Consider the following 5825-nt stretch of genomic DNA (forward strand, 5'->3'; position numbering starts at 1 on the left):
CGGCTCTCTCACGGGGACATGGGCAGACCTTAGACACCAGTGCCTCCTTCCCAGGGATGTTTGTTTCAAAATTTTCCCATGATGTCATCCTCATTTTCAACCGGAGTATAGAAACATAGCAAAAATGGCTTATACTAAAATTGCAACACGACGGTGAACAAGAGTTCTGAGTCTCAGAAACCCTGGCCTCACCTCCTCCCGCCCTTTCTAGCAAAGCCAAACTGGGGACCAAGAAAGAGATGCAAGGAGAAAAAAAAGGCGGAAGAACAGCACAGAATGCCCTCGCCAGCTTGGCATCAGGCAGCTGATTAAGAGAAGCTGGGGAGCGCCTGGGTGGCTCAGTCGGTTGAGTGTCCGACTTCGGCTCAGGTCATGATCTCACAGTTCGTGAGTTCGAGCCCCGCGCCGGGCTCTGTGCTGACAGCTCAGAGCCTGGAGCCTGTCAGATTCTGTGTCTCCCTCTCTCTCTGCCCCTCTCCCTGCTCGTGCTCTCTCTCTCTCTGTCTCTGTCAAAAATAAATAAACGTTAAAAGATTTTTTTTTTTTTTTTTAAAGAGAGAAGCTGGGACCTCATCACTATGTCAGGTGTCTATTCCTAACCTGGGTGCCCAGAGCTGGAGCCATCCCTAAAGAACCTGTGTCTTGTAAGAATGACCACATGGAAAAGCTCTTCGTGTGTACAGATCTGTTTATGAAATAGCCAAACTTGGTCAGTCCATTATTTAGCAATGATTTTGTGATTTAGGGAATGTTAAAAAAAGACAGATCTGTGTGGCGTGTTTCATAGAATCTGGTGCCGGGGAAAAGCTTTAAAAAGATGCCGTGTCGTGTAGGACTTTTCGGTTCCTTCAAGCCAGAGCCAGGGTGAGTGACCAGCTGCCACTCAGAGGTCAAAACCCTCCCCTACTCCCTCTCTTAACCTCCCCCTACTTTGTGGCGCTGGAAATTTCTACTGTCTGAATAATCTGATGACTGTGTCTCCAGCCAGCCAGCATTGAAGTGAAAGCATAATGCCTGGGAAGGAGTGAAAGAATGCGCCCATTAGCAGCCACCGATGCGTGAGCACCTGTGAGTTTGTCAGGGAGGTGAGACTGGGAAGGGGGGGGACAGGGCCGCCCTGGGGCAGCTGGTCCAGAATGAGGGGGGGCAGGGAGGGAGGGAAAGGCTTGGGTGGCAGCCAGCGGCGGGTGACGCGGGGACAGGGTGCTGCTAATGGGAGAATGTGCTGGAAACAGACTCACCTACTTTACAGTTTTGCCTAGAGCCAGCCCCTGCATTTAACTTTCCCAGGAATAAACCTGTCAGCAAACCAGGCAAGGGCTGTTTGTATTGCTGAGGTTTGCAAAAGCCCACGGGCAGGCCGTGGCTGGACCTTTTGGCCTACGTGTCACCTCCCCTCTCAGGTGAAAAATGCCTCAGGCTTAGGGAGGGGCTGCGGGCGCGGTAAAAAAGCTCAAGGTAACACAGGTCCATTTCTGGCTGAATTCTCCCATCTTGAGCGTGCGAGCTATTCAGCACATTCCCGGAGATACGCAGGCCTCTCCGGTTTCTACCTTCTGGGACTTGCTTAGATCTCAGTGAGCCTTTTTTACCGTTGAGAATTCTGCTAATTCATCTCTTTACATTTTTCTTTAGTTCTCTTTGAAAGGGAAAGGGGAGAAGCCGTCCTATTGGTACTTGAACAAGATGCCAGATTCCTCTTTTTCACAGAGCTCCAGCTCCACTCACCTTTTGTTTGAAGACCTGCCCTCCCTGAACAAAAAGTTTCAGGAAGATAAAATCAAACAAAAGCAAAAGAAAAAAAACCCCTAGACAGGAAGTAGCATACTGCCTCGGGCTGGTGCCTGACAGCTGGTTCTGAGCTGTGTGTCCTCCTTCAGCCTTACTAACCTCTCTGGGCTTCGGTTTTCTCATTTATAAACTGAAAAGGCTCCCTTAGACGCCAAGGTTATTTCAAGCTTTGAAATTTTGGATTCAAAGATTGGGGAATACAATAGAGCTTCAGATCTGATCCTTTCTGAGTAACAGTGAGATCGGTCCCCAGTTGGACCTAAGAGAGCCACTGGAAACGTGTTGTCTTTCCATAGAGCCGGCCACCTGATGTATCTTTCACGGCACACCATTAATATAATCATATCAAGTCTTGTAATCAGTCCAATATGAAACCTAAGAATATAGTAGTTACCATGCCACAGCCAGGGAGAGACCCGGAGTCAATGCCTCCATGAAAACAAAGGAAGGAAGAGAATAAAAAGAAAAGGAGATTTTTCAATCTCTCTCTAGAAGGTTGCTTGCAAAAAAAAAAAAAAAAAAAAAAAAAAAAGGACCTGGGAGAGTTTCCTTCTAACTTACTGCTGAAACAGACCTGAACAAATGCATTCTTCCCTCACAAGGCAGAGCTGGAAAAAGTTCTGCCCCATCTCATGCCTCTATCAGAAGAACAGAGAAGTTGGCAAGCCGCACAGTCATAACCAACGGGCCAGGTACACGTTCAGTCCTCCCATTTCTGATTTAGCTTCCAGAGTGTGCTTTATGGTATGCAGCACTTACCAATTAATTATGTATCAAATGTAAATACATCATGCCTGGGAACAATGTGATAAACCTCTTCCCATGATAGTAAAGAAATCAGCCCTGAATGACACACACTGAGAGGAGTCTTGCCTAATGCAACTGGCGAACGTGTCTGCCAAGATTTTGATTGTATGGACTCTTGATTGCCGAAGCTATGTCTTAATGGGTCTCTCCTCTAGGAAGAACTGACGGAGTCAAAGAGGAAGATAAAAATTGATCACCCTTGTTTCTATTCGCAACTTTACAGTGTTAACTGGTAGCCCCGGGGATGGATCCAGAATAATTCCACACGTAACTGTAATGAAACGGACAGCACTTTTGCCTACTTAGTAATTGGTTCTCCGTTTTGTATCACTGCTATCTATAGAGATGGACATCTTGAATCACAGTGCCGGAGGCATCTCCTCTCTGAACGCATTCTGGTCCTGAGAGCAATTTTTTTTGAGGCAAGTGGCAAGCGCCGTTCCAACAGTATGGCTGACGGGTTAGGCAATAGCAGGGCGAGGTGCAGGCCAATTCCTTTATTCACATTGTGAGGTCCAAGGCAGGGATTTGAAAACATTTGTAGTCCACAAAATCCTTCCTCAAACACAGTCGAATGCAGAAACGCTGGACATCAAATAGACAAGTGGAGAAGCTCTGGATGAAGGAAGCACGGGCAAGGGTGGGGAGAGGGAAAGCTTTACTGGAATTCGGTTTGTTCCCTAGGGCACTTCTGTAAGCCCTGAGATCTGTGAGTGGTTTGAAAATCTGTGTTCATAGGAGTTTATCACTTTGTGCCCATGGTGCTTTGAGGGCAGCAAAAAGAATAAAACTAGCCTTCATTCACTTTTGTTGGAAAGCTGAGAACCAACTGGTCTTTTTTTTTTTTTTTTAATTTTTGTTTAATGTTTATTTATTTTTGAGAGAGAGAGCGTGAACAGGGGAGGGGCAGAGAGAGAGAGGAAGACACAGAATCCGAAGCAGGCTCCAGGCTCTGAGCTGTCAGCACAGAGCCCAACGCGGGGCTCAAACTCATGGACTGCGAGTTCCTGACCTGAGCTGAAGTCGGGGGCTTAGCCAACTGAGCCACCCAGGCGCCCCACAGTCGGTCTATTTTTTAATTTAATACACAGAAACCAAAGGAACATTTTAAAGACTATCTCACAAACTGACTTCAATTGGAGCCACCCAAAAGCTCAAGTTTGAATTTTTATTAAGTGCAACTTGGAGGAAGAGAAAGGATGTGATTATTATGCAGTGATGTTCTACAGCTGGCTCACATGGGCTAACGAAAGCTGTTGAACTTCTAGAAACCTCCCAAGACAATTGTTAAACACTGTCATTATTAAAAATTAAACTATGTATTCAGCAATCACACTCCTTGGAATTTATCCAAGTGAGTTGGAAACCTACTTCCATGCAAAAGCTTGCACACAGTTGCTTATAGAAGCTTTCTTCGTATTGGCCAAAACTTAGAAGCCACCAGGATGTCCTTCGGTACATGAATGGATAAATAAACTGTGGTACATCCAGACAATAGGATATTATTCAGCAATAACAAGAAATGGGCTATCAAACCATGAAGAAAACATGGAAGGAACTTCAAAGCACGGCACTATGTGAAAGACGCCAATCTGCAAAGTCTACGTACTGTATGATTCCAACGACAACACATTCTGGACAAGGCAAAACTCTGGAGACAGTAAAAATATCAGGGGTTGCCAGGAGTCAGGGGAGAGAGAGGGATTAGGGATTAATAAGCCAAGTGCAAAAGATTTTAGGGCAGTGAAACTATTCTGTCTGATGCTATACTGAGGGATCCATGTCATGATATAGTTCTCAAAACCTAAAGAATGTACAATGCCAAGAATGAACCTAATGTAAACTATGGATTCGAGTGGTGATGTGTTAGTGTTGGCTTATCAATTGCAACAGGTGTACCACTCTGGTGGGGGATGTTGATAGTGGGGATGCTGGGTAGGTGTGGGGACAGAGGGAAGTCTGTATGGGAAGTCTCTGTTGTACGTTCTACTCAATTTTGCTGTCAACCCAAAAGGGCTCTAAAAATAAAGCTTATCAAAAATTACACTATATAAATTTCAATTAAATAAAGTGTACTAAAAGCAGAGGTAATAAACCCCAAGCTCAGCGCTTCCTCCTTATTTGTTTCATATTACTATTATTTATGTAACTAAGTTTCCCTACATGTATTGCACCTGTACAGTGGAATTCTAATGCAGTGGGGTGCTACTGTGCTAGTCTTCCCAATTCTGTGTTAAGTGGTCTCAATTTGGTAGCTTGAAATTAAATCAGCCTTGGTGGGAGTACTCACACAATGGAAATCACTACAGACAGGACCTTTCCCTGCCCCGAGAGTCAGTTATTAAACATCTACGGCACACCACCAGTAATCAGTAACAGTAGGATCAGTAACACACGTAGAGCTGAGGCTGTTGATCAGGGTACAGCTTGTGGGAAAAGATCGTGGAACGCAGATCTTCATATATGATTAAACTAAGTCGTTCACTCTAAAGTCATCCAAGACCTCTTTAAAATGGTTCCAAGAATTCCCTTTTCTGGAAGCCAGCAACTCCAACCAGTCTCAAGAATGAAACCACTCAAATGTGAAGAAGAAAAATACGCCTCAGGAGCAGCTCTCTTGCCATCAGAATTACTGAGATCTTGTTCTGAGTGATAGAACCTAATTGCCAAACTGTTTACTATAATTAAGTCTATCAGCATGGCTTTCTCCTGATGACAATAAAGTTTGGTATATTACATCTTTTGCAAAAGGAATCTTCTTTTATCTCCCTGAAATTATAAATCTATGATTCAATAAGAGTTCTCTACAAAACACGATTTTTTCCTTCTCGAAGATATGAAGGGCTTAGAAAATTTAATATCGCCCACAAGAGACAAGCTGGTTGCAGGCCCCATTATTTCACTACAAACACTATTATATCGTGGTACATCTCATCAAGATTATTTAAGCGTGTCTGAGGAATGTGTCTATCTTTTGCTAGCCTTTGCTTCCATCGATCAAGTATGCAATTTTGAAGTACAGTGCAAGCCATCATTGCCTCTTTGAATTCGTGTGAGGGGGCAACCATGTAAATCAAAGATGGAGGCACTCTCGCTTGGAACTGGTGCCGGTACACCAGCTTTCCTGGAGCCCTGTGCCTCCCAGCCCTGACCAGCCCATCAGCATCACCGGAGGTGGTGGGAGGAAAGTCTGACAGAAGTACTGAAGTCCAGGTCCCATCTCCAGA

The 5825-nt window shown here is 44.8% G+C and overlaps 1 long non-coding RNA gene across 1 annotated transcript; it reads left to right on the forward strand.

Moving 5' to 3' along the window:
- Positions 1 to 998: 998 nt before the first annotated feature.
- Positions 999 to 5336, forward strand: LOC147582584 (uncharacterized). The gene is made up of 2 exons (XR_015249318.1): positions 999 to 1068; positions 1636 to 5336. It is a non-coding gene; the product is annotated as an uncharacterized LOC147582584 (long non-coding RNA).
- Positions 5337 to 5825: the final 489 nt, after the last annotated feature.

The sequence above is a fragment of the Puma concolor genome, chromosome A3 (genome assembly GCF_028749965.1).
Source record: "Puma concolor isolate L17-30 chromosome A3, mPumCon1.1.hap2, whole genome shotgun sequence".
Taxonomy (NCBI): domain Eukaryota; kingdom Metazoa; phylum Chordata; class Mammalia; order Carnivora; family Felidae; genus Puma; species Puma concolor.